This window comes from Gnatocerus cornutus, unplaced genomic scaffold (assembly GCF_029298725.1).
Source record: "Gnatocerus cornutus isolate USDA-ARS CGAHR unplaced genomic scaffold, icGnaCorn1.1 ctg00000021.1, whole genome shotgun sequence".
In the NCBI taxonomy this organism is placed as follows: Eukaryota; Metazoa; Arthropoda; class Insecta; order Coleoptera; family Tenebrionidae; genus Gnatocerus; species Gnatocerus cornutus.
This window is the reverse complement of record NW_028275373.1, coordinates 7,251,065-7,265,561: the sequence shown is the minus strand read 5'-3', so window position 1 is coordinate 7,265,561 and position 14,497 is coordinate 7,251,065.

The following is a 14,497-nucleotide window of genomic DNA, read 5'->3' as shown; positions in this document are numbered from 1 at the left end:
GCTGATTTTCGTTGTTTTCTGTCTTGAATTCGCAAAGAAGAGCACGAAATCTACAAAATCATGACTTTTTACCAAGATTCAACGGCTGAATTGCAAGTAAACAGCAGAATTCTGCACGAAATCGTCAAAATTCCTAGAGAAATCCGCATATTTCGATGCAAAACGACGATTTCTCGCCGATTTTCGTTGTTTTCTGGCTTGAATTCGCAAAGAAGAGCACGAAATCTACAAAATCATGACTTTTTACCAAGATTCAACGGCTGAATTGCAAGAAAACAGCAGAATTCTGCACGAAATCATCAAAATTCTTACAGAAAACCGCATATTTCGATGCAAAACGACGATTTCTCGCCGATTTTCGTTGTTTTCTGGCTTGAATTTGCAAAGAAGAGCACGAAATCTACAAAATCATGACTTTTTACCTAGATTCAACGGCTGAATTGCAAGAAAACAGCAGAATTCTGCACGAAATCATCAAAATTCTTACAGAAAACCGCATATTTCGATGCAAAACGACGATTTCTTGCCGATTTTCGTTGTTTTCTGGCTTGAATTCGCAAAGAAGAGCACGAAATCTACAAAATCATGACTTTTTACCAAGATTCAACGGCTGAATTGCAAGAAAACAGCAGAATTCTGCACGAAATCATCAAAATTCTTACAGAAAACCGCATATTTCGATGCAAAACGACGATTTCTCGCCGATTTTCGTTGTTTTCTGGCATGAATTTGCAAAGAAGAGCACGAAATCTACAAAATCATGACTTTTTACCAAGATTCAACGGCTGAATTGCAAGAAAACAGCAAAATTCTGCACGAAATCATCAAAATTCTTACAGAAAACCGCATATTTCGATGCAAAACGACGATTTCTCGCCGATTTTCGTTGTTTTCTGGCTTGAATTTGCAAAGAAGAGCACGAAATCTACAAAATCATGATTTTTTACCAAGATTCAATTGCTGAATTGCAAGAAAACAGCAGAATTCTGCACGAAATCATCAAAATTCTTAGAGAAAACCGCATATTTCGATGCAAAACGACGATTTCTCGCTGCGCTGATTTTCGTTGTTTTCTGTCTTGAATTCGCAAAGAAGAGCACGAAATCTACAAAATCATGACTTTTTACCAAGATTCAACGGCTGAATTGCAAGAAAACAGCAGAATTCTGCACGAAATCATCAAAATTCTTAGAGAAAACCGCATATTTCGATGCAAAACGACGATTTCTCGCTGATTTTTGTTGTTTTCTGTCTTGAATTCGCAAAGAAGAGCACGAAATCTACAAAATCATGACTTTTTACCAAGATTCAACGGCTGAATTGCAAGTAAACAGCAGAATTCTTCACGAAATCGTCAAAATTCCTAGAGAAAACCGCATATTTCGATGCAAAACGACGATTTCTCGCCGATTTTCGTTGTTTTCTGGCTTGAATTCGCAAAGAAGAGCACGAAATCTACAAAATCATGACTTTTTACCAAGATTTAACGGCTGAATTGCAAGAAAACAGCAGAATTCTGCACGAAATCATCAAAATTCTTACAGAAAACCGCATATTTCGATGCAAAACGACGATTTCTCGCCGATTTTCGTTGTTTTCTGGCTTGAATTCGCAAAGAAGAGCACGAAATCTACAAAATCATGACTTTTTACCAAGATTCAACGGCTGAATTGCAAGAAAACAGCAGAATTCTGCACGAAATCATCAAAATTCTTACAGAAAACCGCATATTTCGATGCAAAACGACGATTTCTCGGCGATTTTCGTTGTTTTTTGGCATGAATTTGCAAAGAAGAGCACGAAATCTACAAAATCATGACTTTTTACCAAGATTCAACGGCTGAATTGCAAGAAAACAGCAGAATTCTGCACGAAATCATCAAAATTCTTACAGAAAACCGCATATTTCGATGCAAAACGACGATTTCTCGCCGATTTTCGTTGTTTTCTGGCATGAATTTGCAAAGAAGAGCACGAAATCTACAAAATCATGACTTTTTACCAAGATTCAACGGCTGAATTGCAAGAAAACAGCAGAATTCTGCACGAAATCATCAAAATTCTTAGAGAAAACCGCATATTTCGATGCAAAACGACGATTTCTCGCCGATTTTCGTTGTTTTCTATCTTGAATTCGCCAAGAAGAGCACGAAATCTATAAAATCATGACTTTTTACCTAGATTCAACGGCTGAATTGCAAGAAAACAGCAGAATTCTGCACGAAATCATCAAAATTCTTACAGAAAACCGCATATTTCGATGCAAAACGACGATTTCTCGCCGATTTTCGTTGTTTTCTGGCTTGAATTCGCAAAGAAGAGCACGAAATCTACAAAATCATGACTTTTTACCAAGATTCAACGGCTGAATTGCAAGAAAACAGCAGAATTCTGCACGAAATCATCAAAATTCTTACAGAAAACCGCATATTTCAATGCAAAACGACGATTTCTCGGCGATTTTCGTTGTTTTTTGGCATGAATTTGCAAAGAAGAGCACGAAATCTACAAAAGCATGACTTTTTACCAAGATTCAACTGCTGAATTGCAAGAAAACAGCAGAATTCTGCACGAAATCATCAAAATTCTTACAGAAAACCGCATATTTCGATGCAAAACGACGATTTCTCGCCGATTTTCGTTGTTTTCTGGCTTGAATTTGCAAAGAAGAGCACGAAATCTACAAAATCATGACTTTTTACCTAGATTCAACGGCTGAATTGCAAGAAAACAGCAGAATTCTGCACGAAATCATCAAAATTCTTACAGAAAACCGCATATTTCGATGCAAAACGACGATTTCTCGCCGATTTTCGTTGTTTTCTGGCTTGAATTCGCAAAGAAGAGCACAGAATCTACAAAATCATGACTTTTTACCAAGATTCAACGGCTGAATTGCAAGAAAACAGCAGAATTCTGCACGAAATCATCAAAATTCTTACAGAAAACCGCATATTTCGATGCAAAACGACGATTTCTCGCCGATTTTCGTTGTTTTCTGGCATGAATTTGCAAAGAAGAGCACGAAATCTACAAAATCATGACTTTTTACCAAGATTCAACGGCTGAATTGCAAGAAAACAGCAGAATTCTGCACGAAATCATCAAAATTCTTAGAGAAAACCGCATATTTCGATGCAAAACGACGATTTCTCGCTGATTTTCGTTGTTTTCTATCTTGAGTTCGCAAAAAAGAGCACGAAATCTACAAAATCATGACTTTTTACCAAGATTCAACGGCTGAATTGCAAGTAAACAGCAGAATTCTGCACGAAATCGTCAAAATTCTTAGAGAAAACCGCATATTTCGATGCAAAACGACGATTTCTCGCCGATTTTCGTTGTTTTCTGGCTTGAATTCGCAAAGAAGAGCACGAAATCTACAAAATCATCACATTTTACCAAGATTCAACGGCTGAATTGCAAGAAAACAGCAGAATTCTGCACGAAATCATCAAAATTCTTAGAGAAAACCGCATATTTCGATGCAAAATGACGATTTCTCGCTGATTTTCGTTGTTTTCTATCTTGAATTCGCAAAGAAGAGCACGGAATCTACAAAATCATGATTTTTACCAAGATTCAACGGCTGAATTGCAAGAAAACAGCAGAATTCTGCACGAAATCGTCAAAATTCTTACAGAAAACCGCATATTTCGATGCAAAACGACGATTTCTCGCTGATTTTCGTTGTTTTCTATCTTGAATTTGCAAAGAAGAGCACGAAATCTACAAAATCATGACTTTTTACCAAGATTCAACGGCTGAATTGCAAGAAAACAGCAGAATTCTGCACGAAATCATCAAAATTCTTACAGAAAACCGCATATTTCGATGCAAAACGACGATTTCTCGGCGATTTTCGTTGTTTTTTGGCATGAATTTGCAAAGAAGAGCACGAAATCTACAAAAGCATGACTTTTTACCAAGATTCAACTGCTGAATTGCAAGAAAACAGCAGAATTCTGCACGAAATCGTCAAAATTCCTAGAGAAAACCGCATATTTCGATGCAAAACGACGATTTCTCGCCGATTTTCGTTGTTTTCTGGCTTGAATTCGCAAAGAAGAGCACGAAATCTACAAAATCATGACTTTTTACCAAGATTCAACGGCTGAACTGCAAGAAAACAGCAGAATTCTGCACGAAATCATCAAAATTCTTACAGAAAACCGCATATTTCGATGCAAAACGACGATTTCTAGCCGATTTTCGTTGTTTTCTGGCATGAATTTGCAAAGAAGAGCACGAAATCTACAAAATCATGACTTTTTACCAAGATTCAACGGCTGAATTGCAAGAAAACAGCAGAATTCTGCACGAAATCATCAAAATTTTTAGAGAAAACCGCATATTTCGATGCAAAACGACGATTTCTCGCCGATTGTCGTTGTTTTCTGGCTTGAATTCGCAAAGAAGAGCACGAAATCTACAAAATCATCACTTTTTACCAAGATTCCACGGCTGAATTGCAAGAAAACAGCAGAATTCTGCACGAAATCATCTAAATTCTTAAAGAAAACCGCATATTTCGATGCAAAACGACGATTTCTCGCCGATTTTCGTTGTTTTCTGGCTTGAATTTGCAAAGAAGAGCACGAAATCTACAAAATCATCACATTTTACCAAGATTCAACGGCTGAATTGCAAGAAAACAGCAGAATTCTGCACGAAATCATCAAAATTCTTAGAGAAAACCGCATATTTCGATGCAAAATGACGATTTCTCGCTGATTTTCGTTGTTTTCTATCTTGAATTCGCAAAGAAGAGCACGGAATCTACAAAATCATGACTTTTTACCTAGATTCAACGGCTGAGTTGCAAGAAAACAGCAAAATTCTGCACGAAATCATCAAAATTCTTACAGAAAACCGCATATTTCGATGCAAAACGACGATTTCTCGCCGATTTTCGTTGTTTTCTGGCATGAATTCGCAAAGAAGAGCACGAAATCTACAAAATCATGACTTTTTACCAAGATTCAACGGCTGAATTGCAAGAAAACAGCAGAATTCTGTACGAAATCATCAAAATTCTTAGAGAAAACCGCATATTTCGATGCAAAACGACAATTTCTCGCTGATTTTCGTTGTTTTCTATCTTGAATTTGCAAAGAAGAGCACGAAATCTACAAAATCATGACTTTTTACCAAGATTCAACGGCTGAATTGCAAGAAAACAGCAGAATTCTGCACGAAATCGTCAAAATTCTTAGAGAAAACCGCATATTTCGATGCAAAACGACGATTTCTCGCCGATTTTCGTTGTTTTCTATCTTGAATTCGCAAAGAAGAGCACGGAATCTACAAAATCATGACTTTTTACCAAGATTCAACGGCTGAATTGCAAGAAAACAGCAGAATTCTGCACGAAATCATCTAAATTCTTACAGAAAACCGCATATTTCGATGCAAAACGACGATTTCTCGCCGATTTTCGTTGTTTTCTATCTTGAATTCGCCAAGAAGAGCACGAAATCTACAAAATCATGACTTTTTACCTAGATTCAACAGCTGAATTGCAAGAAAACAGCAGAATTCTGCACGAAATCGTCAAAATTCTTACAGAAAACCGCATATTTCGATGCAAAACGACGATTTCTCGAAGATTTTCGTTGTTCTCTGGCTTGAATTCGCAAAGAAGAGCACGAAATCTACAAAATTATCACTTTTTACCAAGATTCAACGGCTGAATTGCAAGAAAACAGCAGAATTCTGCACGAAATCATCAAAATTCTTAGAAAAAACCGCATATTTCGATAACTCGGCGAGAAATCGTTGTTTTGCATCGAAATATGCGGTTTTCTGTGAGAATTTTGATGATTTCGTGCAGAATTCTGCTTCTTGCAATTCAGCCGTTGAATCTTGGTAAAAAGTCATGATTTTGTAGATTTCGTGCTCTTCTTTGCGAATTCAAGCCAGAAAACAACGAAAATCGGCGAGAAATCGTCGTTTTGCATCGAAATATGCGGTTTTCTGTAAGAATTTTGATGATTTCGTGCAGAATTCTGCTGTTTTCTTGCAACTCAGCCGTTGAATCTAGGTAAAAAGTCATGATTTTGTAGATTTCGGGCTCTTCTTATCGAATTCAAGATAGAAAACAACGAAAATCGGCGAGAAATCGTCGTTTTGCATCGAAATATGCGGTTTTCTCTAAGAATTTTGACGATTTCGTGCAGAATTCTGCTGTTTTCTTGCAATTCAGCAGTTGAATCTTGGTAAAAAGTCATGATTTTGTAGATTTCGTGCTCTTCTTTGCAAATTCGAGATAGAAAACAACGAAAATTAGCGAGAAATCGTCGTTTTGCATCGAAATATGCGGTTTTCTCTAAGAATTTTGATGATTTCGTACAGAATTCTGCTGTTTTCTTGCAATTCAGCCGTTGAATCTTGGTAAAATGTGATGATTTTGTAGATTTCGTGCTCTTCTGTGCGAATTCAAGCCAGAAAACAACGAAAATCGACGAGAAATCGTCGTGTTGCATCGAAATATGCGGTTTTCTTTAAGAATTTAGATGATTTCGTGCAGAATTCTGCTGTTTTCTTGCAATTCAGCCGTTGAATCTTGGTAAAAAGTGATGATTTTGTAGATTTCGTGCTCTTCTTTGCGAATTCAAGCCAGAAAACAACGACAATCGGCGAGAAATCGTCGTTTTGCATCGAAATATGCGGTTTTCTCTAAGAATTTTGACGATTTCGTGCAGAATTCTGCTGTTTACTTGCAATTCAGCCGTTGAATCTTGGTAAAAAGTCATGATTTTGTAGATTTCGTGCTCTTTTTTGCGAACTCAAGATAGAAAACAACGAAAATCAGCGAGAAATCGTCGTTTTGCATCGAAATATGCGGTTTTCTCTAAGAATTTTGATGATTTCGTGCAGAATTCTGCTGTTTTCTTGCAATTCAGCCGTTGAATCTTGGTAAAAAGTTATGATTTTGTAGATTTCGTGCTCGTCTTTGCAAATTCATGCCAGAAAACAACGAAAATCGGCGAGAAATCGTCGTTTTGCATCGAAATATGCGGTTTTCTGTAGGAATTTTGATGATTTCGTGCAGAATTCTGCTGTTTTCTTGCAATTCAGCCGTTGAATCTTGGTAAAAAGTCATGATTTTGTAGATTTCGTGCTCTTCTTTGCGAATTCAAGCCAGAAAACAACGAAAATCGGCGAGAAATCGTCGTTTTGCATCGAAATATGCGGTTTTCTGTAAGAATTTTGATGATTTCGTGCAGAATTCTGCTGTTTTCTTGCAATTCAGCCGTTGAATCTAGGTAAAAAGTCATGATTTTATAGATTTCGTGCTCTTCTTTGCAAATTCAAGCCAGAAAACAACGAAAATCGGCGAGAAATCGTCGTTTTGCATCGAAATATGCGGTTTTCTGTAAGAATTTTGATGATTTCGTGCAGAATTTTGCTGTTTTCTTGCAATTCAGCCGTTGAATCTTGGTAAAAAGTCATGATTTTGTAGATTTCGTGCTCTTCTTTGCAAATTCAAGATAGAAAACAACGAAAATCAGCGAGAAATCGTCGTTTTGCATCGAAATATGCGGTTTTCTCTAAGAATTTTGATGATTTCGTACAGAATTCTGCTGTTTTCTTGCAATTCAGCCGTTGAATCTTGGTAAAAAGTCATGATTTTGTAGATTTCGTGCTCTTCTTTGCGAATTCATGCCAGAAAACAACGAAAATCGGCGAGAAATCGTCGTTTTGCATCGAAATATGCGGTTTTCTGTAAGAATTTTGATGATTTCGTGCAGAATTTTGCTGTTTTCTTGCAACTCAGCCGTTGAATCAAGGTAGAAAGTCATGATTTTGTAGATTTCGTGCTCTTCTTGGCGAATTCAAGATAGAAAACAACGAAAATCGGCGAGAAATCGTTGTTTTGCATCGAAATATGCAGTTTTCTCTAAGAATTTTGACGATTTCGTGCAGAATTCTGCTGTTTTCTTACAATTCAGCCGTTGAATCTTGGTAAAAATCATGATTTTGTAGATTCCGTGCTCTTCTTTGCGAATTCAAGATAGAAAACAACGAAAATCAGCGAGAAATCGTCATTTTGCATCGAAATATGCGGTTTTCTCTAAGAATTTTGACGATTTCGTGCAGAATTCTGCTGTTTACTTGCAATTCAGCCGTTGAATCTTGGTAAAAAGTCATGATTTTGTAGATTTCGTGCTCTTTTTTGCGAACTCAAGATAGAAAACAACGAAAATCAGCGAGAAATCGTGATTTTGCATCGAAATATGCGGTTTTCTCTAAGAATTTTGATGATTTCGTGCAGAATTCTGCTGTTTTCTTGCAATTCAGCCGTTGAATCTTGGTAAAAAGTCATGATTTTGTAGATTTCGTGCTCTTCTTTGCAAATTCATGCCAGAAAACAACGAAAATCGGCGAGAAATCGTCGTTTTGCATCGAAATATGCGGTTTTCTGTAAGAATTTTGATGATTTCGTGCAGAATTCTGCTGTTTTCTTGCAATTCAGCCGTTGAATCTTGGTAAAAAGTCATGATTTTGTAGATTTCGTGCCCTTCTTTGCGAATTCAAGCCAGAAAACAACGAAAATCGGCGAGAAATCGTCGTTTTGCATCGAAATATGCGGTTTTCTGTAAGAATTTTGATGATTTCGTGCAGAATTCTGCTGTTTTCTTGCAATTCAGCCGTTGAATCTAGGTGAAAAGTCATGATTTTATAGATTTCGTGCTCTTCTTGGCGAATTCAAGATAGAAAACAACGAAAATCGGCGAGAAATCGTCGTTTTGCATAATATGCGGTTTTCTCTAAGAATTTTGATGATTTCGTGCAGAATTCTGCTGTTTTCTTGCAATTCAGCCGTTGAATCTTGGTAAAAAGTCATGATTTTGTAGATTTCGTGCTCTTCTTTGCAAATTCATGCCAGAAAACAACGAAAATCGGCGAGAAATCGTCGTTTTGCATCGAAATATGCGGTTTTCTGTAAGAATTTTGATGATTTCGTGCAGAATTCTGCTGTTTTCTTGCAATTCAGCCGTTGAATCTTGGTAAAAAGTCATGATTTTGTAGATTTCGTTCTCTTTTTTGCGAACTCAAGCCAGAAAACAACGAAAATCGGCGAGAAATCGTCGTTTTGCATCGAAATATGCGGTTTTCTGTAAGAATTTTGATGATTTCGTGCAGAATTCTGCTGTTTTCTTGCAATTCAGCCGTTGAATCTAGGTAAAAAGTCATGATTTTGTAGATTTCGTGCTCTTCTTTGCAAATTCAAGCCAGAAAACAACGAAAATCGGCGAGAAATCGTCGTTTTGCATCGAAATATGCGGTTTTCTGTAAGAATTTTGATGATTTCGTGCAGAATTCTGCTGTTTTCTTGCAATTCAGCCGTTGAATCTTGGTAAAAAGTCATGATTTTGTAAATTTCGTGCTCTTCTTTGCAAATTCAAGCCAGAAGACAACGAAAATCGGCGAGAAATCGTCGTTTTGCATCGAAATATGCGGTTTTCTGTAAGAATTTTGATGATTTCGTGCAGAATTCTGCTGTTTTCTTGCAATTCAGCCGTAGAATCTTGGTAAAAAGTGATGATTTTGTAGATTTTGTGCTCTTCTTTGCGAATTCAAGCCAGAAAACAACGAAAATCGGCGAGAAATCGTCGATTTGCATCGAAAAATGCGGTTTTCTGTAAGAATTTTGATGATTTCGTGCAGAATTCTGCGGTTTTCTTGCAATTCAGCCGTTGAATCTTAGTAAAAAGTCATGATTTTGTAGATTTCGTGCTCTTCTTTGCGAATTCAAGACAGAAAACAACCAAAATCAGCGAAAAATCGTCGTTTTGCATCGAAATATGCGGTTTTCTGTAAGAATTTTTATAATTTCGTGCAGAATTCAGCTGTTTTCTTGCAATTCAGCCGTTGAATCTTGGTAAAAAGTCATGATTTTGTAGATTTCGTGCTCTTCTTTGCGAATTCAAGCCAGAAAACAACGAAAATCGGCGAGAAATCGTCGTTTTGCATCGAAATATGCGGTTTTCTGTAAGAATTTTGATGATTTCGTGCAGAATTCTGCTGTTTTCTTGCAATTAAGCCGTTGAATCTAGGTAAAAAGTCATGATTTTGTAGATTTCGTGCTCTTCTTTGCAAATTCAAGCCAGAAAACAACGAAAATCGGCGAGAAATCGTCGTTTTGCATCGAAATATGCGGTTTTCTGTAAGAATTTTGATGATTTCGTGCAGAATTCTGCTGTTTTCTTGCAATTCAGCCGTTGAATCTTGGTAAAAAGTCATGATTTTGTAGATTTCGTGCTCTTCTTTGCGAATTCAAGCCAGAAAACAACGAAAATCGGCAAGAAATCGTCGTTTTGCATCGAAATATGCGGTTTTCTCTAGGAATTTTGACGATTTCGTGCAGAATTCTGCTGCTTACTTGCAATTCAGCCGTTGAATCTTGGTAAAAAGTCATGATTTTGTAGATTTCGTGCTCTTCTTTGCGAATTCAAGACAGAAAACAACGAAAATCAGCGAGAAATCGTCGTTTTGCATCGAAATATGCGGTTTTCTCTAAGAATTTTGATGATTTCGTGCAGAATTCTGCTGTTTTCTTGCAATTCAGCAGTTGAATCTTGGTAAAAAGTCATGCTTTTGTAGATTTCGTGCTCTTCTTTGCAAATTCATGCCAAAAAACAACGAAAATCGCCGAGAAATCGTCGTTTTGCATCGAAATATGCGGTTTTCTGTAAGAATTTTGATGATTTCGTGCAGAATTCTGCTGTTTTCTTGCAATTCAGCCGTTGAATCTTGGTAAAAAGTCATGATTTTGTAGATTTCGTGCTCTTCTTTGCAAATTCATGCCAGAAAACAACGAAAATCGGCGAGAAATCGTCGTTTTGCATCGAAATATGCGGTTTTCTGTAAGAATTTTGATGATTTCGTGCAGAATTCTGCTGTCTTCTTGCAATTCAGCCGTTGAATCTTGGTAAAAAGTCATGATTTTGTAGATTCCGTGCTCTTCTTTGCGAATTCAAGATAGAAAACAACGAAAATCAGCGAGAAATCGTCGTTTTGCATCGAAATATGCGGTTTTCTCTAAGAATTTTGATGATTTCGTGCAGAATTCTGCTGTTTTCTTACAATTCAGCCGTTGAAGCTTGGTAAAAAGTCATGATTTTGTAGATTTCGTGCTCTTCTTTGCAAATTCATGCCAGAAAACAACGAAAATCGGCGAGAAATCGTCGTTTTGCATCGAAATATGCGGTTTTCTGTAAGAATTTTGATGATTTCGTGCAGAATTCTGCTGTTTTCTTGCAATTCAGCTGTTGAATCTTGGTAAAAAGTCATGATTTTGTAGATTTCGTGCTCTTCTTTGCGAATTCAAGCGAGAAAACAACGAAAATCGGCGAGAAATCGTCGTTTTGCATCGAAATATGCGGTTTTCTGTAAGAATTTTGATGATTTCGTGCAGATTTCTGCTGTTTTCTTGCAATTCAGCCGTTGAATCTAGGTAAAAAGTCATGATTTTGTAGATTTCGTGCCCTTCTTGGCGAATTCAAGATAGAAAACAACGAAAATCGGCGAGAAATCGTTGTTTTGCATCGAAATATGCAGTTTTCTCTAAGAATTTTGATGATTTCGTGCAGAATTCTGCTGTTTTCTTGCAATTCAGCCGTTGAATCTTGGTAAAAAGTCATGATTTTGTAGATTTCGTGCTCTTCTTTGCGAATTCAAGCCAGAAAACAACGAAAATCGGCGAGAAATCGTCGATTTGCATCGAAAAATGCGGTTTTCTGTAAGAATTTTGATGATTTCGTGCAGAATTCTGCGGTTTTCTTGCAATTCAGCCGTTAAATCTTAGTAAAAAGTCATGATTTTGTAGATTTCGTGCTCTTCTTTGCGAATTCAAGCCAGAAAACAACGAAAATCGGTGAGAAATAATCGTTTTGCATCGAAATATGCGGTTTTCTGTAAGAATTTTGATGATTTTGTGCAGAATTCTGCTGTTTTCTTGCAATTCAGCCGTTGAATCTTGGTAAAAAGTCATGATTTTGTAGATTTGGTGCTCTTCTTTGCGAATTCAAGCCAGAAAACCACGAAAATCGGCGAGAAATCGTCGTTTTGCATCGAAATATGCGGTTTTCTCTAAGAATTTTGATGATTTCGTGCAGAATTCTGCTGTTTTCTTGCAATTCAGCCGTTGAATCTTGGTAAAAAGTCATGATTTTGTAGATTTCGTGCTCTTCTTTGCAAATTCAAGCCAGAAAACAACGAAAATCGGCGAGAAATAATCGTTTTGCATCGAAATATGCGGTTTTCTGTAAGAATTTTGACGATTTCGTGCAGAATTCTGCTGTTTTCTTGCAATTCAGCCGTTGAATCTTGGTTAAAAGTCATGATTTTGTAGATTTCGTGCTCTTCTTTGCGAATTCAAGCCAGAAAACAACGAAAATCGGCGAGAAATCGTCGTTTTGCATCGAAATATGCGGTTTTCTCTAAGAATTTTGACGATTTCGTGCAGAATTCTGCTGTTTACTTGCAATTCAGCTGTTGAATCTTGGTAAAAAGTCATGATTTTGTAGATTTCGTGCTCTTCTTTGCGAATTCAAGATAGAAAACAACGAAAATCGGCGAGAAATCGTCGATTTGCATCGAAAAATGCGGCTTTCTGTAAGAATTTTGATGATTTCGTGCAGAATTCTGCGGTTTTCTTGCAATTCAGTCGATGAATCTTAGTAAAAAGTCATGATTTTGTAGATTTCGTGCTCTTCTTTGCGAATTCAAGCCAGAAAACAACGAAAATCAGCGAGAAATCGTCGTTTTGCATCGGAATGTGCGGTTTTCTGTAATTTCGTGCAGAATTTTGCTGTTTTCTTGCAATTCAGCCGTTGAATCTTGGTGAAAAGTCATGATTTTTTAGATTTCGTGCTCTTCTTTGCGAATTCAAGCCAGAAAAAACGAAAATCGGCGTGAAATAATCGTTTTGCATCGAAATATGCGGTTTTCTGTAAGAATTTTGATGATTTTGTGCAGAATTCTGCTGTTTTCTTGCAATTCAGCCGTTGAGTCTTGGTAAAAAGTCATGATTTTGTAGATTTCGTGCTCTTCTTTGCGAATTCAAGATAGAAAACAACGAAAATCAGCGAGAAATCGTCGTTTTGCATCGAAATATGCGGTTTTCTCTAAGAATTTTGATGATTTCGTGCAGAATTCTGCTGTTTTCTTGCAATTCAGCCGTTGAATCTTGGTAAAAAGTCATGATTTTGTAGATTTCGTGCTCTTCTTTGCAAATTCATGCCAGAAAACAACGAAAATCGGCGAGAAATCGTCGTTTTGCATCGAAATATGCGGTTTTCTGTAAGAATTTTGATGATTTCGTGCAGAATTCTGCTGTTTTCTTGCAATTCAGCCGTTGAATCTTGGTAAAAAGTCATGATTTTGTAGATCTCGTGCTCTTCTTTGCGAATTCAAGCGAGAAAACAACGAAAATCGGCGAGAAATCGTCGTTTTGCATCGAAATATGCGGTTTTCTGTAAGAATTTTGATGATTTCGTGCAGAATTCTGCTGTTTTCTTGCAATTCAGCCGTTGAATCTAGGTAAAAAGTCATGATTTTATAGATTTCGTGCTCTTCTTGGCGAATTCAAGATAGAAAACAACGAAAATCGGCGAGAAATCGTTGTTTTGCATCGAAATATGCGGTTTTCTGTAAGAATTTTGATGATTTCGTGCAGAATTCTGCTGTTTTCTTGCAATTCAGCCGTTGAATCTTGGTAAAAAGTCATGATTTTGTAGATTTCGTGCTCTTCTTTGCAAATTCATGCCAGAAAACAACGAAAATCGGCGAGAAATCGTCGTTTTGCATCGAAATATGCGGTTTTCTGTAAGAATTTTGATGATTTCGTGCAGAATTCTGCTGTTTTCTTGCAATTCAGCCGTTGAATCTTGGTAAAAAGTCATGATTTTGTAGATTTCGTGCTCTTCTTTGCGAATTCAAGCCAGAAAACAACGAAAATCGGCGAGAAATCGTCGTTTTGCATCGAAATATGCGGTTTTCTGTAAGAATTTTGATGATTTCGTGCAGAATTCTGCTGTTTTCTTGCAATTCAGCCGTAGAATTTTGGTAAAAAGTGATGATTTTGTAGATTTCGTGCTCTTCTTTGCGAATTTAAGCCAGAAAACAACGAAAATCGGCGAGAAATCGTTGTTTTGCATCGAAATATGCGGTTTTCTGTAAGAATTTTGATGATTTCGTGCAGAATTCTGCTGTTTTCTTGCAATTCAGCCGTTGAATCTTGGTAAAAAGTCATGCTTTTGTAGATTTCGTGCTCTTCTTTGCGAATTCAAGCCAGAAAACCACGAAAATCGGCGAGAAATCGTCGTTTTGCATCGAAATATGCGGTTTTCTCTAAGAATTTTGATGATTTCGTGCAGAATTCTGCTGTTTTCTTGCAATTCAGCCGTTGAATCTTGGTAAAAAGTGATGATTTTGTAGATTTCGTGCTCTTCTTTGCGAATTCAAGCCAGAAAACAACGAAAATCGG